This window comes from Syngnathoides biaculeatus, chromosome 12 (genome assembly GCF_019802595.1).
Source record: "Syngnathoides biaculeatus isolate LvHL_M chromosome 12, ASM1980259v1, whole genome shotgun sequence".
Taxonomy (NCBI): domain Eukaryota; kingdom Metazoa; phylum Chordata; class Actinopteri; order Syngnathiformes; family Syngnathidae; genus Syngnathoides; species Syngnathoides biaculeatus.
The window spans coordinates 23,454,740-23,479,976 of NC_084651.1; the positions used below are offsets into that span (position 1 = coordinate 23,454,740).

At 42.2% G+C, this 25,237-nt stretch overlaps 1 long non-coding RNA gene across 2 annotated transcripts in view; it reads right to left on the reverse strand.

Annotated features, from left to right (window-relative positions):
- Positions 1-14,447: 14,447 nt before the first annotated feature.
- LOC133510173 (uncharacterized) overlaps positions 14,448-25,237 on the reverse strand; it is a 31,702-nt gene continuing 20,912 nt past the window's right edge. The window contains exons 2-5 of one of the 2 annotated variants that reach the window (XR_009797542.1): positions 16,811-17,551; positions 15,835-16,087; positions 15,439-15,740; positions 14,448-15,371 (exon numbers count right to left, since the gene is read on the reverse strand). This is a non-coding gene — a long non-coding RNA (uncharacterized LOC133510173). Of the gene's footprint in view, positions 15,372-15,438; positions 15,741-15,834; positions 17,552-25,237 lie in introns of both variants that reach the window. The other variant, XR_009797541.1, reaches the window with a different exon arrangement.

Below are 25,237 nucleotides of genomic sequence, written 5' to 3' on the forward strand. Positions count from 1 at the left end.
ATCCAAAAGTGATCTTCTGTCTGTTAACTGGGGTTGAGGTCTGTGTCACGTTTGAAATTGTGACATTGTGAAAATATAGCTTCTGGCTGGTTGAACAGTAGGGTTTGGGTGGTATAGTCCTGAGTAGAGGCTGAAAAGCCTTAGAGTGTGTGGGCATACCACTCTAAAAAGGGTTTAGAAGGGCCCTGTGTTCGGAGGTTGTGCCAACACAAAAAGGTTGTAAATCCCGTGACTGCCAGACACACCGGTAGGCTGTGGCCAGTCAGAAACTTTCTGGACCGGGAGGTTGTCCCGTTCTTTATGGAGAATCCTAGAGACTAGAATTCCTCATTCGAAATTAAAGGACTGTTTCATTAGTATATAATAATATATATTATATATATATACATATAACAATAAGAATAATAATCCAGTTGAGAGATGACATAAATTGTAGAAATTAAAGTGACCTTAATAAAATCGCCTAAAATGCGTATGACGATACCCAATGGTAGATTTAAAAAAAAAGGGGGGGGGGCATCCTTCGGCATCTGCTGGCTCCGGGTGAGTGACTCATGCGCACGCACACACACGATTGTAGCGTGGTGAAGCAAACGTGTGCGCGTGTGTATGTGTGTGTGTGTGTGTGTGTGCGAGGTCAACAGCGACGGCACGACTTGTTTGTTTGATATTCTCATTCCTGTTTTTTTTTATACATTTTCATTTTTAAGGCTGAATTCTTTGAGTTGTTGGCCGTGTCAGTGTGTGAGGAGGTCCACCCTCTGCATTAAAGAAAAAGAGAGGGAGGGGGGGTGGGTCGCGGTCGACTTAAAACAAAATGGAGGATGCTTTGTCAAAATGGATTGAATTCTTTCCAACCAAACATCCCAACAGGTTTACAAATAGTAGAATTAAAGTCTCGTGTCCAGAATCTTTCAGGTGCCCACCCTGACTTCGTTCTTGAATGAACCAGAGGTCCTGAAGACCCAAAAGAAACTTCCGAAAGTCGAGCTTTTCCTCCTCATCAGCCTGTGACTCATTCCCAAATCTTGCAGGCACCCATGTTAGCCAAAGTTGACCTGGCTACTGGTAACTGCTATGTTTTACAAACCTTTCTCTCCCACTGATGTGAGTGTGCTGATGCAGAAACTTCCACCTATCCAATCTGGTGGTGTCAATTGGGTTCGAGCAGCGCAGAGAGCGGTTATGGGACAAATGTTAACAGCAGGTGACATCCATGTTCTCCTTGCACAATCGTATCCGCTTCCACAGTTCAATACTCTGATGCAAAATTCAGGTTTTTCTTCTCTCCCCGATCATCAGGCTCTTACACAAGAAAATTATTTAACCCTGTCTACAACTTTAAATGCTTTGTTTCCCCTCCCTGAGTGTGTCATTTCATATCTGGTGTTTGCTCCCAAAGCAGATGAGGAAGCCGCGGCTTTTGTTGACCGGGCCTTCACTGATTACACTTTGAAAACAGGACACGTCCCTACGGTCTCCGCTTTGCATTCGCAAGTATTCCGAGCAGCTATTTTGAAGGGCGTTCCCAATTCTGTGCCACAGGTCATGGAGGCCAATACAGACCTTCCCGGTGCTGAGGTTTACCTGTGGTTGTCACATCTTAAACATCATTTGAGGGACATGCTAAAGAAAAACAGTCTAAGGTTGACAAACCCAAAACTACAGAAACCCAACCTGCCATCTTGCAGTTGCAAAATCTAAAAAAACAGGAAGAAGCCGCTCTTGCTCTGATCTCATCTCCCTCTGTCGGTTCCGAGTGCATGATGTATCAAGCAGGTTCATTCATGTGTCGAGGTTCGCCCCATGGTGGCTGTAACATGTGCTTCAATTGTGGATGGCCTGGTCATTGGGCCCGCGAGTGCAGACAACGACCTCAAGCGTCTGGATGGAGCACATGGCTACAATCGAGGAGGTTACAACCAACCCCAAAAGAGCCAAACCAACAGTCAAAGACTCTTTTGCATTCTTTTGTGTTTGCACCAAACTGTTCAGTCAATTTTTTGGCAGAGAACTCCTCATCGTCACATACCCTCTCGTCAAATGCAGCCCTGATGGACTCCTGGAATTTTTAACACCTCCTGGTTCTCTGCCTGCGGTGCCACCTCCTAGTTCCTGCTTGTTGAACAATGTCCTGTGGCTTGCACCGCTGCCGACATCTACTGGGCAAGAGTGGATATTGACTCCAGTGGTTGGCTCGAAGCTGAATACTTTTGGATTCTCTGGTCACCTTTGGTTCATAACCTCAGATCTTATTATACGGTAACTTATTGAATGCATTCCACTCTGTAGTATGACAGCTCTATGATGAGCTCTATGGCATTTCAGGAAATTGAAAACAACATATGGGAATTGAATATGAGTGATTTGTTTGCAGGCAAACCAGGTGTCACCTTTTCGGTGTTCCTGAATCCTGAACAACTCAAATGGTAGATGATGGTGGATCCCCTGGATCCTTCTATGCCTTCACCCACATGTCTCCTAGATGGTCTCGCCTCAGCACACAGCGAAGGATCTTGGTCCGTTTGTCCTGTCATGCACACAGGCCACTGATTGGCAAAATTCATTTCACTAACTATTGCTCTTTTCCTAGTCACTTGATGCTTAATGGATTCAGTCTAACACATTTTTACCCACTTCTGTTTTGGAGCACCAGCTTCTGGATAGGCAGCATGGACGTGAAACAACCGACAGCGATTTTGCTGGTCAACTTCTTGATTCCCTTCCCACATCACTGTGGTCCATGGATCCTACTGATGTTGGCCTCTGCAACGTCTCACCTGTTGTGTTTCAGATGAAACTAGGACAAATATATGTTCCCCAATACTCTGTAAAAGAGGCTGGGATAATTGGCATTACAGAAGCAATTGATGGCTTGGTCCAAGCAGGACTGTTGTGTGAAATTCCTGACTCTGATTTAACACGCCCATGTTACCTGTTGAAAAGCTTTGCCCATCCCGAACCCGCACCCAGCATTGTCCCAAATTACATCAGCCCACACTCATTTCACTTGCATTGATTTGGCTAATGCTTTCTTTTGCATTCCGCTACATCCTTCAACTCAGCAATGTTTTGCTTTCAATTGGAATGGTGTTTGCTATTCCTACAATTGCCTCCCTCAAGGCTTCATCCTTTCACTTGGACTCTTCAATGACTGTCTTCGTCACTTACTGTCTCCACTTGAAGTGCCTCATGGGGTTCTCCCGGTGCAGTATGTGGATGACATCTTTCTGGCGGCTACATCTGAAACTTCTTGTCTCGAAGCCACTTGGTCTTTGCTTTCTCATTTGGCCTCTGTTGGACTGAAGTGTTCCAAGTCCAAATTCCAGATTCCCCGACCACAGTCTCCTTGAGCTCACACCATGGCATAGGAATGTCTCAGTCTCAAAAAGGCGATATCTTGCATCACCCAAAACCAACAAATGTCAAAACCATGCTGGCCTTCCTCGGTCTTTGCAACTACTCGAGGCATCATGTTCCAAACTTTGCTGAACTCTCTCACACACTCACGGATGGTCAATGAACAAGGGATGCGCAATCTTTCTAACACCACAGAAGCAGACACTTCCTTCATCTCCTTGAAACAACATATTTCCACTCCTGCAGCTCTTGCAATTGCTGATTACAGTCACCTGTTTTATCTTGACGTGTCTGAAAAGATCAGCAGTGTTTCTACTGCTCTTTATCAGAAAGGGGAAGGAGGAAATTGACAAGCTTGTCTGTATGCATCAATTCCATTGGAAAAATATGTGCAAAGACATTCAATTTGCACTTCTTTTGTAACTGTTCTAGCCAGAGTGATTCAGAAAACATCACAGAATACAGTCCAGTACGTCACAAGTTGAGCTTTCATTATGACCGGAGGAGGAGAGAGGAAAATTTAAGCAATTTTTACACAACCACATATTCTCTTTACTCATGAAGGAGTAAACATGGCTTAAGGTCTGTTCAGAAGAGAACCGCATTGTTGTGTACAAAAGACTACGAAAGAAAACTCACTCCGCACTGAAATTCAGAAGTCACCTCTTGACAACCTGTTCTGTTGGCTTTATCAAGTCATAATCTCCAGCTGTCACTCGAGAGTGTGAACCGGCTGGGATGAGAATCAGCACCTCCAAATCCGAAACTATGGTCCTCAGTTGGAAAAGGGTGGCGTGCCCTCTCCAGGTCGGGGATGAGATCCTTCCCCAAGTGGAGGAGTTCAAGTATCTTGGGGTCTTATTCACGAGTGAGGGAAGAATGGACCGGGAAATAGACAGATGGATCGTTACAGCATCTGCAGTGATGCGGACTTTGTATCGGTCCATTGTGGTAAAGAGGGAGCTAAGCCGAAAGGCGAAGGTCTCTATTTACCAGTCAATCTACGTTCCTATCCTCACATATGGGCATGAGCTGTGGGTCGTGACCGAAAGAACAAGATCTTGGATACAAGAGCCCGAAATGAGTTTCCTCTGCAGGGTGTCTGGGCCCTCCCTTAAAGATAGGGTGAGAAGCTCGGTCATCCAGCAGGGCTCAGTGTTGAGGCGCTACTCCTCCGCATTGAGAGGAGCCAGATGAGGTGGCTGGGGCATCTGATTCGAATGCCTCATGGACACCTCCCTGGTGAGGTGTTCCGGGCATGTCCCACCGGAAAGAGACACAGCGTGTCATCTTTTTCCATCTAAGCCCATCTCGTGTATCCTCCTCTCTAACACACACTGTCCTCATGTCCTCCCTCACAACATCTATCAACCTTTTCTTTGGTCTTCCTCTCGCTCTTTCGCCTAGCAGCTCCATCCGCAGCACCCTTCCACCAATATACTCACTCTCTCGCCTCTGGACATGTCCAACCATCGAAGTCTGCTCTCTCAAACTTTCTCTCCAAAACATCCAACTTTGTCTGTCCCTCTGATGAGCTCATTTCTAATCCTATTCAACCTGTTCACTCCAAGTGAGAACCACAGCATCTTCATTTCTGCTACCTCCAGTTATCCTTCCTGTTTTTTCTTCAGTGCCACCGTCTCTAATCCGTACATCATGGCCGGCCTCACCACTGTTTTATAAACTTTGCCCTTCGTCCTAGCGGAGACTCTTCTGTCGCATAAAACATCAGACACCTTCTGCCAACTGTTCCACCCTGGACCAGTTTCTTCACTTCTTTACCACACTCTCCATTGCTCTGTATTGTTGAACCCAACCATTTGAAGTCATCCACCTTTGCTATTTCTTCTACCTGGAGCTTCACTCTTCCTCCTCCACCCCTCTCATTCACGCACAGATATTCTGATTCACTTCGGCTAATCTTCACTACTCTCCTTTCCAGAGCGTGCCTCCATCTTTCTAATTGTTCCTTTGCCTGCTCCGTGCTTTCACTGCAGATCACATAATATACACATAATAGTCCAAGGGGATTCCAGTCTAACCTCATCTGTCATTCTATCCATTACTACCGCAAACAGGAAGGGGCTCAGGGTGGATCCCTGATGCAGTCCCATCTCCACCTTAAATTCTTCTGACATACCAACGGCACACCTCACCGCTGTTCTGCTGCCCATATATATCTATCTATCTATCCATCCATCCATCCATCCATCCATCCATTTTCTTCACCGTTTATCCTCTCGAGGGTCACGGGGAGTCACAGCTATCAACGGGCACGAGCGGGGGTAGACCCTGAACTGGCTGCCAGCCAATTGCAGGGCACATCGAGACAAATAGCCGCACTCACAATCACACCTAGGGGCAATTTAGAGTGTCCAATTAATGTTGCATGTTTTTGGAATGGGGGAGGAAACCGGAGTGCCCAGAGGAAACCCACGCATGCACGGGGAGAACATGTAAACTCCACACAGGCGGGTCTAGTATTGAACGTGGGACCTCAGAAGTGTGAAGCCAACGCTCTACCAGCTGAGCCACCTTGCCATCTCCCCTCATACATATCCTGTACTATTCTAACACATTTCTTTGCCACACCAGACCTGCGCATGCAGTACCACAGTTCCTCTCATGATACGCTGTCATAGGCTTTCTCGAGGTCTGCAAAGACATTATGTAGCTCCTTCTGACCTTCTCTGTACTTTTCCACGAGCATCCTCAAGGCAAATAATGTCACGACCCATCGGAACGGAAGTAGGACCCAAATGCAGGACTCAGAAGATGCAAGGTAGTTCGTGGAGAAACGTTTATAATTCAGTGGTTGCAGATCGGGCAAGCAGTCAGATGCAGCAGAAGTAGTTGGGACGTCTGGCGAAGAGAGCAGGTGAGCGGGCAGGCAGGAGTCGGTACACAGGAGAACGATCAAAGCAGGCAGAAGTGTCAAAGGAGTCAGGCTTACGCAGTCGGTCGGAGAACAGGTGGAGGTTGATACACACGGGTTGACGATCAGGGATACGGAAGTACTCGAACGGGGCATGAAGCTCAACGATCTGGCGCGGACCAGTCGTCTTCGGGGTCATATAAATACACAGGATAATCAGCACACATGAGGCGCAGGTGTGCGCCTCCCAATCAGCGCAACCGCGCGGGCACCCGCACAGCCCGGGCTGGAGCGGCAGGATCATGACAAATAATGCTTTTGTGGTACTCTTTCTAGGCATGAAACCATTCTGTTGCTCGCAGATACTTAGTCCCAACACACAGTTGTAGGGACTATGCATCTCTCTCCATCTTCCGCCGACTAAGTCGCTTTCCTTCTCTTTTTGTCTTTGACCTACATTACTTGAATTTCTACCTACGCCTTGCAGAATAACAGTGCCGGGGGTGGGCGTAGTTAGGCCGGGCCACGACCTTTCCGTTATGGGACTCATTTGATGAACGCTCATATGTGTTTTGGCAGAGTTTTACGCCAGATGCCCTTCCTGCCGCAACCCTCTGCATTTATCCGGGCTTGGAACCGGCCTACAGAAGGATCAGGAATTGTGCACCCCTTCGGGCTATAGATAAACAAAAACAAGCAATCAAATAAACAAAGTGAGCACATAAAATACACAATTCACACACTACCTGGTCTATGTTAAAGTCAGATAAAAGCAATCAAAAATACAAAGTCAACCAATAAAATACACAATTTACATACTACTTAATCTATGTTAAAGTCAGATAAAAGATATCAAATAAACACAGTCAGCACATCAGGTGCACAAATCACATACTACCTGTGTGAAAATATTATGGAAATGACGATTCAAAAGATATGTGGATGTAAGGGATTAGGTAAGGTTGTTAGCGTGCTAGGCTAACTTGGGCCGAGCAGCTTCAACGCGAACGATACGGTTCAGTTAAGTAAATTAAAAGTAATTAAACGAAAATGGTCTGAACCTAGGTGTACATGTTCCTTCCAGGTCACGGAGCGGACAGCCACAGCAGTACATCCTGCAGGAAAGGGGGACGTGATTCCACATCTCGTCTACACGACTCGCCAGATCCACCTCAGGCTCAGCAATCCCTCCACCCGATGACAACCGGAAAACCACGTCTTCTCCAGTGCCGACTGGTACCAGTTGATGAGATCATTTGACAAGTAAGCCGACTGTGCCCCAGCTTGACTCCTCCCAGAGGAAAAGGCCCTAAACCCGATGCACCACCCACTCAGGACGATGACACCACTGGCACCTATCTTTAATTTTGTTCATTTCAAGTGTCGGGGAAAGGGGGACTGAATTGTGTCTTATGCCCATACTTAGTCATGAGTGCATAACTTCCTCATGTCCTCAGTGGGGCTCTGTTCTGTAGCCAGATGTGTACTTGAGTGATATCTGCATCTCTGCATGTAGGCTAACCTTGCTGAACTGCATACTGGACACTAACCCATTGCCAGCGAGAACCGGTTGAGACAAAAACTCGTCTAAGCAGAAACCCCCGATGTCATGCCACAGGTTTGATACTGCTCATGGTCTGCCCTTCTGACAAGATAAAAGATGTGTGCTTTCTCTGTACCTTTGCACTTGTGATCTGCTCTCTACAGCAATTGTCTGTAACTCATAAGTGCCCGGAATATTCTTTAAGTAAAAAACTTTGAAGAAACTGTTCATCGTCTCCAGCCTTTATTTGGAAAACCAACATTCTCACTACCTGAAATTAAATGAACACGTGGAGGAAAAAAGCGTCCAACAGTTTCAATTTTTGTTTTACACCTACTCAGTCGCTAGTACAACCACAAACATCTCACTGTTGTGTGCCAGCAGCATCAGACGTTTAAATTTAGATTATTTCGTCAACAAGGTGTATGTAGATTTCTTGAGGCACATACCAGTCTATGTTTTGGGTGTGAAGTTCCATGTCAACTTGGTCAGGTCTCGCCGAATCCTGTACTTGTGTTGCGTTCGTCGACTCCGGTTTGAACATACTTGTATGGTTGAATTACAGCTGTTTTTCGAACATGGGAAGCATTAGAAAATTCCTCCTCTTCAGTTCCTATCTCTTCCACAGAGCATTCCATAAAAACTTCTTCACTGCAGTCTATGTCCTCGAGATCTCACTCGCAGCATATATGATTGTCTTCATAGGAAGCCATTGTGTTTAGTGGGGTGTTCTACATGTGATGTCACATGGAAGCAGCTTCAACAGAGCCTCCGTTTGAAACAGACATCGGAGGCATTCGGGTTCCAAAGAAAATGTGCACTTTGGCGTTAATTTATTTCATTTCTGTTGTGTTGAGAATTAAAAAAAAAAAAAATTGGGGTGAAATTTTATTTACATTTGTATGATAGACAAATAAAATAAATTTCCTCTGGATTAGTACTTTCAGAATTTTCATTGTTCAATGGAGTATTCAATCTTTGTCCCAATGTAAAAATTTCTGGACAATGTATACTGTACTTCAATGATTTTGAATAAAAAAAAAAAAGAAATACATTTGTGCTATGAATGGAATTGGAGGGGTTAAATTAAGTATTGAAATAATTTTGCTACCTCTAGTAATTTTAATTGGGCTGATTTGAATTGATTTAGGCCTATTAAATAATTTTTTACTTGAACTGTATTTCAAGGATATGCTTTTGACAAACTCAATTATATCGCATAATATGAAATTACTAAATTTAATTTGGACCAACTCAATTATATCACATCACATGGAGGTAGCAGGTTTGAGTTGGAGTCGCACAAATAAAATGGATGGAAAACCTGCCCAAAATGTTTGTTCATCGAATGAGTCATTTCTTTAGTGCATTGCAGTAATTTATAAAGGTAAAGGCACGTATAGTCTGCAATTATCCAAATTTTCATCTAACTCTAATTTTACCCATGCGTTAGAATTATTTTGTTACTTCCGATTCCGCAAATCCAATAACACACTCGCCTCCTTTACACAGTGTTTGTGTGTGTCTGTGAAATTGCCACTTTCCTCTAAATTCTTTCCCAACAACAGATGGCATCTCCATGCACTTCCTGTCTTCATGTTCCTGGTATCCTGCCTCCTCACACACTATTTGGTTTTAGGATATTCTTTTTATTATTTCCATCCTTGATTGGGAGTAATTACACTCAAGCAATTGTTTAAATAAAATAACCGAGATGCATGTTTTTACCTAGAGAGAAAAATCCACAATGGATAGTAAATCCCTCTCCCTGAAAGTAGTGAAAGAGTAAACAGATCCCTGCATACTAGGTAACGTGTACTGTAGTGCACTGTGCTGGGTTTCGCAATTTTTACTAATTTCATGGTTTTACTGCAATTCAAAATTTGTATCAACAACAAAATATGTTTCTAGGTTTTAAGTGTTTAACTAGGTAGCTACCGCCGTGGCGCTGCCGTGTCATACCAACACTGGATATACTGTCTATTGTCCATCCATCCATCCTTATCCTCAAAAAGGTCGTGGGAGTGCTGGAGCCTATGCCAGCTGTCAACGGGCAGGAGACAGGGTAGACCCTGAACTGGTTGCCAGACAATCGCAGGGCACATGGAGACAAACAGCCGCACTTGCAATCACACCCAGGGGCAATTTAGAGTGTCCAATTAATGTTGCATGATTTGGGGATGTGGGGGGAAATCTGGGTGCCTGGAGAAAACCCACGCAGTCATGGGGAGAACATGCAGACTCCACACAGGGGGATGGCGAGATTGAATCCTCGACCTCAGAACTGTGAGGCCAACGCTTGAGAGCTGCTCCTCCGTGCTGGCACTGTCTTTTGTATTTTACAATAATACTGAACTGTATTTATATTTTCATATGTAATTGTTCTGAGAAAACGCAGTCACCAAAATGCGTGAGATTGATCTGAATATTTCAATTTAATTTGATTCTCTTTATTTGTGGTAATTCACTTCCTCCTTGACCATTGCGCCATGATTTTGTGATTCAATGAAAAATAATATTGTTTGTGTGGCTATAATCTTTTGCAGTTCAGCTTGGTTTTCGCCCGAGAGCCTTTATGACTGTGGAACCATATACTGTAAATGTACCACCACCTCATCATATTTCATATGCAGCAGAAGAATTTTTTTTATATGCCCTATTTTTGTATTTGGTTTTTTGCCTTTTTTTTGGAGGGGGGGTCTTGAACAAACGTAGCAATTTATACTACATCCGCTTGTTTTCAGACAGTTGAAAATTGTTAAAACACTAAACACGTCAGCATATCTCATTTCTTATTTGAAAATGTTTGCAATTTCTCAATGTTATTCAAAGTGAAGACTTTTGAAATTTTGTTCCAGAATAACATTAAATAGGCACATGTAGTTGATTGACGTGGGCCATACCTGACCCCTGGGCCTTGAGTTTGACTCGTGTTAAAAATGTACTGCCTTTCATTTTTACTTCAAGCAATATTTGTGGACATAAAATACATTTCCATATTTGACTGAAATTACAAATAATATGTCAGTTTCTCCTAATATTCCCTTTTCTCTCTAGGCTCTATGTTATGCCATCAAGTCTGAAGTATGTGAATGTGTGTCAGTTCCTGCTCGGCGGGAAAGTCCTGACACAGGTTGTTTGGTCCGGAAAGGCAGCCAATCAGAGATGTTACACAGTGTTTGTGGGGATGTCAGAGGAATTTCACAAAGCCTTTCGCTGATCAAGGACTGAAACAACTTTTTTTTTTTTTAAACCAGTTCCAATATGCTTTACCAACATAAACTGCACTAATAACAGCCGTAATAGCTCAGAAGCAGTGGTTGAATAGTAAATACAGAATCAGAACAAAGCAGAAGCAGACCACGACCACTAGAGGAGCCCCAAGAGCAACGCAATTCAATGGAGCGTATAGAAGTACAGTATTTTTTTTTTGTTTGTTTAGAAGTATTGAGGAAGCACATAGTAACAAAACAGTTAGATGTATAGATTAAATAGTTAAGGTCTAATTATTCAACTTCACATTTATGTTCATTAACATTCAGATTTAAAAAATTGCACATTTTTTAGTTTTTAGACAAAATTGTTAAACTAGATTTTATAATTAAACCATCATTGTGTTATTAGCTTAGTCATTATTAGCTACTGTATTTGCTTGGCATTTTAAATTTTGGACATAAATTATAATGAGTATTTGAACACCCTGCAATATTGCAAGTTCTCCCACTTGGAAATCATGGAAGGGTCTGAAATTCGGGTTAGGGTTAGTCCACCTTTAAAAGTCCACCTCCACTCCCTGTATTATACTGAAACAGATGCACTCGTGTTGACGTCGTTAGCTGCATAACGACACTTGTCTACCCCATACAATCAGTAAGATTCAAACTTGCAACATGGCTAAGACCAAAGAGCTGTCCAAAGACACCAGTGACAAAATTGTACAACTTCACACGGCTGGAAAGGGCTACGGAGAAATTGCCAAGCAGCTTGGTGAAAAAAGGTCCACTGTTGGAGTAATCATTAGAAAATGGAAGAAGCTAAACATGACGGTCAATCTCAGTCAGAGTGGAGCCCCAAGCAAGATATCACCTCATGGGGTCTCAATTCTTCTTTTCCTTTCGGCTTGTCCCGTTAGGGGTCGCCACAGCGTGTCATCTTTTGCCATCTTAGCCTATCTCCTGCATCTTCCTCTCTAACCCCAACTGCCCTCATGTCTTCCCTCACCACATCCATAAACCTTCTCTTTGGTCTTCCTCTCGCTCTTTTGCCTGGGAGCGCCATCCTCAGCATCCTTCTACCAATATACTCACTCTCTCGCCTCTGAACATGTCCAAACCATCGAAGTCTGCTCTCTCGAATCTTGTCTCCAAAACATCCAGCTTTGACTGTCCCTCTAATGAGCTAATTTCTAATCCTATCCAACCTGGTCACTCCGAGCGAGAACCTCAACATCTTCATTTCTGCCACCTCCAGTTCAGCTTACTGTTGTTTCTTCAGTGCCACCGTCTCTAATCCGTACATCATGGCCGGCCTCACCACTGTTTTGTAAACTTTGCCCTTCATCCGAGCAGAGACTCTTCTGTCACATAACACACCAGACACCTTTCGCCAGCTGTTCCAACCTGCTTGGACCCGTTTCTTCACTTCCTGACCACACTCTCCATTGCTCTGTATTGTTGACCCCAAGTATTTGAAGTCGTCCACCCTCGCTATCTCTTCTCCCTGTAGCCTCACTCTCCCCCCTCTACTTTTCTCATTCACGCACATATATTCTGTTTTACTTCGGCTAATCTTCATTCCTCTCCTTTCCAGTGCATGTCTCCATCTTTCCAATTGTTCCTCTGCATGCTCCCTGCTTTCACTGCATATGACAATATCATCTGCGAACATCATGGTCCAAGGGGATTCCAGTCTAACCTCATCTGTCAGCCTATCCATTACCACTGCAAACAGGAAAGGGCTCAGAGCTGATCCCTGATGCAGTCCCACCTCCACCTTAAATTCCTCTGTCACACCTAAGGCACACCTCACCATTGTTCTGCTACCATCATACATGTCCTGTACTATTTTAACATACTTCTCTGCCACACCAGACTTACGCATGCAGTACCACAGTTCCTCTCTTGGTACTCTGTCATAGGCTTTCTCTAGATCCACAAAGACACAATGTAGCTCCTTCTGACCTTCTCTGTACTTTTCCACGAGCATCCTCAAGGCAAATAATGCATCTGTGGTACTCTTTCTAGGCATGAAACCATACTGTTGCTCGCAGATACTTACTTCTGTCCTGAGTCTAGCCTCCACTACTCTTTCCCATAACTTCATTGTGTGGCTCATCAACTTTATTCCTCTATAGTTCCCACAGGTCTGAACATCCCCTTTGTTCTTAAAAATGGGAACTAGAACACTTTTCCTCCATTCTTCAGGCATCTTTTCGCCCGCTAGTATTCTGTTGAATAAGTTGGTCAAAAACTCCACAGCCATCTCTCCAAATTGCTTCCATACCTCTACCGGTATGTCATCAGGACCAACTGCCTTTCCATTTTTCATCCTTTGTAGTGCCTTTCTGACTTCCCCCTTAGTAATCATTTCCACTCATTTTCTTCATTCATCAACTTCTCAAAGTATTCTTTCCATCTATTTAGTACACTACCGGGGTCTCAATGATTCTTAGAAAGGTGAGGAATCAGCCCAGGACTACACGACAGGACTTGGTCAATGACCTGCAAAGAGCTGGGACCACCATTTCCAAGGTGACTGTTGGTAATAAACTAGGACAGACGTCATGGTTTGAAATCACGCATGGCACGGAAGGTTCACCTGCTTAAACCAACACATGTCAAGGCACGACGTCTTAAGTTTGCGAATGGCCATTTGGATGATACAGAGGAGTCATGGGAGAAAGTTTTGTGGTCAGATGAGACCTAAATGGAACTTTTTGGTAAGAATTCCACTAACCTTGTTTGGAGGAAGACGAATGATGACTTCCATCCTACTGTGAAGCATAGGGGTGGTAGCATCATGCTTTTGGGGTGTTTTTCTGCACATGGGACAGGATGACTGCACTGTATTAAGGAGAGGATGACCAGGGCCATGTATTTTGAGATTTTGGGGAACAACCTCTTTGCCTCGGTCAGAGCATTGAAGATGGGTGGTGGGTGGGTCTTTCAACAGGACAATGACCTGAAACACACAGCCAGGAAAACCAAGGAGTGGCTCCATAAGAAGCATGTCAAGGGTCTGGCGTGGCCTTGGCAGTCTCCATACCTAAACCCAATAGAAAATCTTTGGAGGGGGCTGAAACTCCGTGTTTCTCAGCGACAGCCCAGAAACCTTTCTCATCTAGAGAAGATCTGTGTGGAGGAGTGGGCCAAAATCTCTCCTGCAGTGTGTGCAAACCTGGTGAACAACTACAGGAAACGTTTGACCTCTGTAATTCCAAACAAAGGCAACTGTACCAAATATTAACATTGGTTTTCTCAGGTGTTCAAATACTTATTTGAGCCATATCACATAAAGAAATCATTAAAAAAAATCATACATTGTGATCTTTTGATTTTTCTTTTTAGATTATCTGTCTCACAGTGGACATGCACCTACGATGAAAATTTCAGACCCCTTGATGATTTCTAAGTGGGAAAACTTGCAATATAGCAGGGTATTCAACTGCAGTCGGCTTTTGTAGTTTATTTTATATACTCATGAAAATGACTTAGGGTAGTGATTCACAAAATCCACACAAACACGGAGAGAACATGCAAATTCTGCACAGGAAGACTAGACCTAAAACTAGAAACCAGAAACTCTCAACTTTGACGCAGACATGCTAAAATCATCACATTTACTGAAAATTAACATGTCAAGATTCAAGACCAGTACAGTATACTACAATATGTAACCAGACGAAACAGTGGAAAACAAAACGACAATTAGCACAATACCATTTTGTTAAATGAAAGACAAAAACAATCCATGCTCCAAAAATATTGCAGATCATTTTATTTTGAATAAAAAAACAGACACATGAGATAACTGTTTATAAAGCGAAAATTAAAGTGAGACTTAATGCATGTAAAACTGATTTAATTAATAGAGGGGGGAGTAATAAACAATCTTGTGTGATATTAGTCGCATATTCTTTATTGTATTAATACTCAGATTTATTTAAAACAAAGCACATTTGTCAAGCTATCCTTAGTTATCCATCCATTATCTGGTTCAGTGAATAAACTAAGTATGACGTCACATGTACGTAACATACAACATGTGTTTGACATGAGCGGTCACTGTCCCAACATTTAGCTGAATTACTGAGGCAGAAAGCGCAAACAGGCTCACTCCCAGCTGCCGGGGGAGGGGGGACGCCGAGAGTGTAGGATGTTTACACTTTCTACAACTCAGAGGCCATTGCTTCTAAGTAAGAAGTCAACTTGTAATTTGCATCTAAAACAACAGGAACAAACACCCAGGAAGTTCTATCTGATTCAGTCCCGTTTTCATGCAACATGTAAATAGTTGAGATTTGAGTTGCGCAGTCGTCGGAATGAGCTGTTTCCTTGCTTCTATGAAGGAAGATGAGAACTGTTTAAAGAAATCCTGCAAGAAGCAGAGCACGTTGTGATGGATGTGGAGATAAGGTTGTTTGTAATAATGGCACACACACCTACTTCCTTCCATCCTTCCTTCCATGTCTGTGGTCCTGTGCTGTATCACACAGTGTGACGAATCAGAATCCAAACTTTCACCGCTTGTTTATTTGTTTCAGCTGTGTTCTTGCAGCGCAAGATGTCGAGGCTGCTTTCATATATTCTGAACAGACAATTGTCGCGGCATGCGATCACGTTTCTGCGCAACTGCTTGTTTGCCATTTTTGTTTTGGGATCACTTTTGCTTGCTTTATGAGTTTGAGTTTTGAGTTTGGCTCTAAAATAAAGCAGCAATCCCACACGGGATCCACAAGATGACCTAAAAGTGGGAAAAAAAAAAAAAGATTACGAATTAAGGTGAATAGCTGCATATTTGGGAGGAACCTAAACTTCTTTAGTTGAGTAATACTGACCTAAAAACTCACATCAAGCCAGTAACAGTGTTGCTTTGTTGCCATCCTCGAGATTCCTGATGCCAAGGAAATATGTTGAAGAGAGTTGAGTGTTTCATTAAGACAAAAGTTGTCTTTTTTCACCATCTTGTGCCATCTACAGGAAATTTTAAACCTTTTTAGGTGTGTGTAGGAATAATTGTCATCATAATTATCATACATCTGCTTCCAATAAAGAAATGCTTTGCTCTGCTTTAGATAACGTGGCAGCCTCCTAGCAGGAGATAGCAAGAACAAAAACATCTAATCATCACAACTGTTAGAACTGCTGCCTGTTAAAGAAATGATGACCACACATGCATTCAGCAATCTTCCACACATGCACACGCACATGAACAAACATGTACACTTTGTTTCCAACTGTTTTGCTTGTCGTCTCCTTTTTGTAACATCCATGTAAATAAGGGGTGTCTTAAAACTAAATAAATAGAGGTGCAGAGGAGAGGATAATCAGAGAGTGCAGTGGTGAATTGTACGAGACAGTTCTTCTCCTCTCTCCTCGCGAGACTTGAACTGGTGCCTTTGCTTCCTTTTTTGTCCTGTTTAATGAATGTCTGATTGGTGAACCTGACAGTGTGTCTGACAATTAATCTGTGATTTTCACACATTTGCAGGAGGGCTCAATCCCGATCTCCCACGTATTGTGGGTGTATATTCACAAGAAAGGAAAGTTTCCATTTTAAATTGTGTCAAAATACAACTCATAGTACTTGTCAAGAAGCTGGTCAAATTCCTGCTTTTCGAGTAATTTCTGTAATGAATGTATTACATTGTCACCGTCCTTTCTTTGCCATGTTGGGCAACATATTCCTCCAAGGGAATTCAGGGAATACAAAAGAAAAATTATTTTTTTTCCTCTCCTGCTTTGCAACATGTGAAACTTCTGACATGACAAGAAAAATGAATTTGTGCAATTGTCCGACATGCTAAAAATTACTTTATGGTTGGAAGAGAGATTAGTAGTAGACTGGAACCTCAATAGAACAAACTAATAAAGGTGGAGTGTTGTCCGACAGAGCTGATGGACTGCACCACAACACCAGTAAACAACAGCGGCCAGTTCTGGAATGAACAGAGTTTGTCAACAGGATTTTAAATGACAATTAGAAAACATTTTTGGACACATTGTTCTGTTCTCTGGTCTATTTTATTCAATATCCATTGTATTGGGGTCCATTTTATTGAGGTGCCACTGTGCAAGCTTTGGGCCGCATAAACCAGAAAATTGTTCCTGCTTTGACCTACAGAAAAACTGACATGCACCTCCAAAGTGAATAATCTGGAAAAAAAAATTGCATGTGAAATTATACTTTACTTGACCCTTCCCCGTGTTTTGGTCACATGAAGGACAACTGCAGTAGGTGCACATTTCACATGCCCAGTTATCCCAAGAATCAAGTTTATTACATATAAGTATAAGTTTCTGGTGTCGACTGATGGTACTAGCAGGCGGCTGCTGCAAACATCCGACTGAAAGCCCCAAGACCCAACACCAGCTTCCAGTCAAGGATGTTTACAGTAGCCCAGACTGCCAAACAGTCTGGTGAAGCAAATTTGGAAGGGCATCTTTATACAACAAACTTAGAACAATAACTGAGATCAAAACTAATGTGAGGAGCAGGTATTCCATGATTCTACTGGCTTGGCCAGCTCTTCCCTTTACACAGTCGATAGAGGCCTGGAAGACACAAGAGAGTTTACGATTAGTTGTCTTAATAAGCAGAGAGCAAAAAAGACTTAAAGCACCACATTAGATAACATTTTACATCTCGTTTTGAGGAACACCCTTCACATACACTTAATGAACAACAATAATGGCATTCTGAGTAATGACTTATACATTGTGAAAATGAAGAAATACATAGTACAATTGAGAAATTCTTCTATGCATTGAATGAGATGTATTAGGCAATATATATATTTTTTGCAATTTAACCATCTGTTAACCAAGCAGGGTTCCAGGTTATCTGAAATTGTACAACACTGGTCAATAATTGCAAATGCCAAGTCAGTAAACTTGAAAAGGGGCCCTAATGTACCATATGCAAAAATGCAACATGGGTCAACAGAGGGTTAAAACTCTATCCAGGTGTCTTAAAGGTGTATCTGTGGGATACCTTAGCCAAAATACCCCCAAGGACCAAGAATGATAGCACACTTTCCAAATCCTATGACTTTATAGTGACTATGACCGAGATAGCAATGCAACCCCCCACCAACAACTTTATAAAGTGGATTTCCCCAAGCTGCCCTGCTGTACAAGATGGCCACCGGGGGACGCCTGGCCTTTGTCAAATGGATCTTAAACTAATTAACAGTTTTCCTCAAAATCTGGATTACAGACATCAAAGACTCATTACCTTCTTTTGAAGGGACATACAGACTAAACGGACTCTCTCAACCACCTGGGAACGTTGCGAGAGCTAAGACACCTGCTACCATTTGAGAGTTACTGCAATCTGTGGACTTCCATTTGGGGTTTCTAGCTCTGAAGATAAATATCTGTTTTGACTTTTTATGAACTCTAACTCTGCAGAAATACTACATATGTATGCCTTGATGCCCATGTCATTGTGTCAGCTTTACATGTCCAGCTACAAGGCTGTCTAAGAACTGTTCGTCTTGAGTTGAAGCCAAATGAGGACAAACGTTGGAGTGAATAATAAGCAGTTGATCTGCCAAGACGAACGTTTACAACAACCTTTCTATGTGTTTGATCAATAGGTAAGAGTCCAAAGTTGGGAGTTAAGTTGGGCCATTCCTCAGTTGTCCGGGGTGTGTGATTGAGGTAATTGTCATCAGAACCATCTTTATTTTCTGAGCTGCTCTAGAACAACAAAAGTCAGTTAACAGTGAATACTTTTGAGACATAATACCCCAGTCACTGAGCACCAAATGGTTACCAGTAGAGTGGTAATGCAGGTACATTTTTTGGGGGGAGAATTGTGCAAAATGATACCTGAGTCCTCTCGCAATTGGAGCAGTTCAAAGTAGAACAAAGAGAACATTAATAGAATAATAGTCTAGTGTACTGACCATTATGCAAATGGACCGGAGACTTCAGGAAATGTATGCTGTTTAAAAGGGCTAGTAGTGCAATAATCTGGGACAATGTCAATAGTGCAAATTGTGCAGATACCTCTCAAGCACGAGTGGCCAGCATTGGTCAACAGCTGCTGATATGCAAATAGTGCGGAGTGGTGACACTACAACAGTGAGTGGACGAGTAATGTATAAATGGCCCGACAGAGATGTGACGACGATCTCATGACAAAATTAGCACCATATTACAATAAGTAAGTTTCTTTCGGCTTGTCCCTTTCGGGGTCGCCACAGCGTGTCATCTCAGATGAACGCAGATATATGTTTGGCACAATTTTTACGCCGGATGCCCTTCCTGACGCAACCCTTCTCAGGGAGTGGAGGCCCCAGTGGGATATGAACCCACAACCCCTGGTTTACCAAACCAGTGCTCTAACCACTGAGCTACGGGGCGTCTTAGCACCATATTACAATGGGATTGTAAATTAAAAGTTTAGGATGTGAAAGGGGGACTTTGTTCAAAATTCACATGTAAAATAAACCCTCCAATGTGAAATAATACTATTATTGTATATATTTTGGACATCAATTGAAAGAAAAAAATTTAAAATAAAGAACATTTTTGAAATCCAAGAAAATCTGAATATGTTCCATTTTAGCCCTAACCTTAATTCCATTCTGCTTGATCTAACAGCCGAATAGGAAAAAAAAAAAAATAAACGACAACGATGATCTTTTGTGTGTCTGTTTTCAAGTCACGGAAATGTTCCCCCCAATCCTACTCCCAAATGACTGGGCACTTGTACGCAACCCCCTTTTCCGCCTACGCCATTCATGGGTGGTTTTGTTCCCCAAAAAATTATACATATAAAAATAATAATCATACACTGGATTTCCAGCAAGTGGAATTGTGGACGATTGGTTAGCACATCTGCTTCACAGTTGTGGGGTTCAAATATTGATCCCGCATATGTGGAGTTTGCATGGTCTCCAGGCTTGTGTGGGTTTTCTTCAGGTACTCCTGTTTCAATCAACATCCCAAAAACATGCATGGTAGGTTGATTGAAGACTCTACATTGCCTGTGTGAGTGCACATGGTTTTGTAGATGTGTCCTGCCATTGGCTGGTGGATATTTCAGAGTGTACACAGCCTCTTGACCAAAAACAGCTGGGATAGGATCCAGTACGCCCACAACCCTAGTGAGGAAAAGGAGAAAATTGATGGTTGATGGCTGGATGGATTTCCAGCACCATGCCCGAGTACTAAGGCATAGCGTTGTTAAAAGACACACTGTAGATTGCCCTTTATGGATCCCTGCAAATTTTGTGAGTATCAGACAGGCGATGGACATCCAATGACATCCCTGCTCATCATTATTCTTATTCCAATCAGCTTGTCTATTATGGAGTAGCTCATCCCAGCCTTGCACAGGTGTTCCAAGAAAGCTTTCTGGTCTTGGCCATGATGAAGAGGTTGGAGTTTGACTAGCTGAGGGTGTGAACATATGTCTTTTATGAAGTTCAAACAGGTACCATTAATTCAGGCAACGTGTACAGGACAGAAAATCTTCTTAAGGATAAAGTTACAGCTCTTTGAAAGCCAGAAATCTTACTGGTTGGTAGGCATTTAAATATTGTTCACAAGAATATACAAATAAATTTAACAATCATACAATGTGATTTCCTGGATTTTCTCCCCCGCATTCTCTCTCACAGTTGAAGTGTACCAAAGATCAAAACAAAGGACCTCTCTCATCTTTTTCAGTGAGACAACTTGCAGTCGGTGGCTATCCAAATATTTTTTTCACCATAGAAAATGGCAAAAGACAAGCAAAATTAAAGGTTTCTACGAAGCCTCTCCTCTTCACATTGTTGTCCAGTAAGCATCTTGTCAGCATGTGACATTCCACAGTCTGAACTCCCATTCAAAACATGTTTACAATGTAAACACGTCTCAATTTCTGTTTAGCCATCAAGCACACTCCCACAGGTCAGCGCATGTGTGCACACACACACGCGCACACACACCCACACCCACACAGACACACCCACGCGCACCCACACACGCACACACACACGCACTAAGCAACCAATTACACTTTCACACGGAAATGAATGTGAACAACTCCTATTGTACCCTTTTTGACCTCCGCATTAACACACACACACATGCACACACAAGTTGCAGTTCAGTCTTTGTCCAGTTTAGTTCACACCCAATTTCACATTAGCAACAACGAATGCTTAAAGAGGGTCTGTTGTCTCTAAATACAAAGCAACTTTTATAAGAGATTATTAAACTGGAAATCCATTCAACTGGTCAACTTCAATTTTTTTCATGATTTCAAAAAAGTGCATGAGAAATGATTCAAATTGTCCCAGATAGAAAATGTTACCATCACAAAACCTTAATAAATGCTTTATAGAAGATTATCAATTTTATCTCTACTCAGTGTTACAAAATAAGTTTGTTGCTTTGATAATGTATTTCACAGCCGTAAAACGGTAAACAGTAGAAGCTATACAGTTATTGCGATGGTTTGGCAACCAGTTCAGGGTGTACACCTTCCCCTACCCAGAGTCAGCTGGAAAAGCCGCCAGTACACAGACACCCTTAGTGTGCCTAAGTGGTAGAGAACATGGATGATATGCAGTTAGCAGTACTGTATTACAAAAATTATTGCTTTCTGCAAACCTTTGATTTGGGGTGGTGCATAGGTCACGAAAAAGCCTCTTACATTTTGGTAAGGATTTGAAGAAAGGTACAGATAAAGGATATTTTTTTTCTACTTGATCCAGTAGTGTATCAAAGGCAGCATAGACCTTTCAGGAAAAAAAAAGGAAAATGTAGTACGTACAAGGGGTGTAAAAAACTCCCTTCACAAATTCTGCATAGATTGCATAGTTCCCCACTTTTTGTAAGATCTTCAAATGTTAACACGAGACAAATATAACCCAAGTGAACATATGATGCTGTTTTTAAAATTGTGCTTTATTTAGGTAATACTCAAAGTAACCAGGCTCTGGTTGAAAAAGTAATTGCCCCTTATCCATACAGTGCCGTGAAAATGTATATGCCCCCTCCTGATTTCAGTTTTTTTGCATATTCATCACACACTAAGGCTTAAAATCATCAAACCATTTTCAATACCACTCAGAGACATCCCAAGTAAATACAAAATGCAGTTTTCAAATGACAATTCAATTTATTAAGGCACAAAAAATTGCAAACCTTTCTGAAGCTCTGTGAAAAGGTAACTGCCCCTGTTAAATCACTAAGTTGCTGTGACTAACCACATATTTAGGAAAGGTGAATTCAATTTCACAAGTCACATCCAAACCTGATTACCATCAAACTTGAATCAAGAAATCACTTCAATAGAAAACGTGAAGTAGGATGCAAGATCTCAAGAACCAATTCATCATGCTACGATCCAAAGAAATTCAACAAGAAATGAGAAAAAAATGATTGAAACCAATCACTCTGGAAAAGGTTACAAAGCCATTTGCAAGGCTTTGGGGCTCCAGCGAACCACTCTCAGAGGCATTATCATTTCACATATATCACATTTCTTTGACGATCTTTCAATGTAAAATTTTGAGAAGGGCCCAATACTTTTTCACGGCACTGTATATCATCACACTGCACAAGAAGGCCTGCCAGAACACATTTACAGTAATTATAACTGCTTTTGTTTTACAATATGTCACATTCTGGGTCTAAGGGAAACTCAGAATCTAACATGATCTGATTCTTCCAGTCTTCCCACTCCCAAGAAAGGCCAGGGCTACCACATGGTTTACAATATTTATTAAAACTTGAGAGTGAGAAATATGCCAACGTAACTCAAAACAGAACTAAAGAAATCAACTTGTCTGTTCTTGAAACAAATATGAAAAATCAAAGACATTTTTCCCTCACTCCTATCCCAACAGAAGAGGGGATTAATAAAAATGATGTCTCCTTCCTACATATGGAATCGACAGAAAACCAATTGCTGCCCAAGTTGGAGGTGGAAGATCAGGAACCAGTCATATTGCAACCATCTGCTGGTTCCTCCGGTCCCTCCTTGAGCCAATCACCTGGTGGCATTCAAGCTACCGGCCAATCAGCTGTCCCCACCTGTTCACAATCAGGCCACACATATCCCTGCAGCCACATTCACACCCCCAAAGGGGAAGGGTCTCCCAAGAAAAAACAGTGGAAGCAATACAACATAAAACAACCAACCATGAATGTAACACATAGGATAGTCATGGACTGGCACATTTAAACACATACAAATTCGGTTTCTGTCACACAGGAAAATCTGAATTATTATGTCATTATTTCATGATTTATTTATTGTGAAAATATTTAGTTATAAACATAAGGCAATGGCCAAGACAACAGATTGCAAATGAAACTAGTCTTAATAGGCATACTTCATTCTGTTCCAATAAACTCAAACATGAACTACTTGCTATTCATCGTTTAATAAGAATATATATATAAACGTGATCTTTAAATACAGAACAATGCATGATAAAGAAACAGAAACACGTCTTAGTTCCTAAATATGCTTCACCACAGCCTGTATACAGCAGGGTTCATACTCAGTCTGACCAAAAAAAATTAAGGGCTTTTTTGGGCATTGTTGGGGGCTGACACGAAAAATTTAGTGCTGACACGGATAAAAATTAGGGCCGACACGAAAAATTTAGGGCCATCATGGGAAATCAAGAGTAAGGAAAAAAGACTCACCCAATGGTGTCATCAACCGTTCTTGGTTCATCAAATGTTCCAGTACCTCAGTACCTGTGACAGTGATCAACTGTCGCCCCTTGTGGTAGTTCTCATTGATATGACCATTGTCAACGTCTTCACATAACAGTATACAGAAAAACAGATTCTCACTACATTTGCAACTATATACAAAAATGACTTCGACTGATGTCTGTTTAAGCACCCCTACTCTAGCTTCTTGAGCCTACCCAGTGCCTCCTCTATTTGTTGCTGCAGAGGTGCCAAAGTGTCTCTCTTGTCCTTTGCTCTGCCTCTGAGTGCATTGGCCTCGGTGATAAACCTCAGATTCCTCTTTTCTTTTGCCTCCTCACACAGCCTGTCAGGCTTCTCAATAAGCATTGATATGTCAGTCTCTATTCTGGCTTTTTTGGCTTTAGGGCAGTAGAGATGAAAAGTGGGCAGTAGAGATGAAAAGTGGGCAGCGATGCCAAATGTAGCCAGTTACGAAGTCTTCCTTTCCCCACAGTGGTAGTTTTTAGCAATGTCACTGTCTGGGAACATGACTGCAAACACTTTCGAATTGTTTTCACAAGATTTGTAACTGTAATGGCTGCAAATCACTTTTAAAGTCCACACGATCTCTACTTTAACAAGTCTGTCTTCGTGTATTGAACTACGTTCATAAAGCCTGACTTCTGGCTGGACAACTGTAGGTGCACATTAGGGATCGCAACCGGTTACAAATAACCAGTTATAACCGGTTTTTCTAAAACCAAAACCGTAATCGGACTTTCGAAATCGGTTAAAAATTTCAATCATTTCTTCCGGTTCCGGTACTCCACATTGCGCTATTTTTTCAACATCATTTCCACTTTTTTCAAGTTTTGCTGTTAGAGTAAAGTTGGACTCAAAAGAACATTCAGTTAAATCAAAGAAACATCAAACATGGCATCGAGGAACCGCTCCAAAGTATGGGAGTAAACTCGTTTTATTGTCAGACATCAAAACACTACTCGCATAACGGGGGGAACTCTGTGAACTCGTCACTCCGGAAGAGCAACAACAAAAACAGTCCATGCGGAACCCCGTACCCCAACTCGAGGTTCCGCGGGTGAATTATGTAAACACCACTATGGTACTGTTTTTTTTGCTACAGCTGTTCGGTTAAAACCGGTTATGAAAGTAAGCGTTTTTTTGCGAACCCTAGTGCGTATGCACTGCTAGTACCACTGCCTGAAGTTGATGCTTCACTATCTTGATATTTTAGAAACAGATTCATACCAACGGAAGATGAGAGAGAGTCTTCACCAAATCAGCGTGTCTCCTGTTTTTCCGGTGCGACTCCAGCGCTTTGACGCCCATCTTTTCAAGCTGGTAACTCTGCTTGCACAGATTGCAGTAAAACATGTGCCGATCTTTTGGATCTCGACGAACCCATGTCCCAAACTCCTTACTTTCAACCCAAGCTTCTTGAAAAATGCACTTCCCCGTGATACAAGTTGGATCGATGAAATAACTACGCTAGTCATAACGAAGACGAAGTGAAATGCCTACACACGGAAACAAACAATGGAATATCGACAAGATGGCGACTAG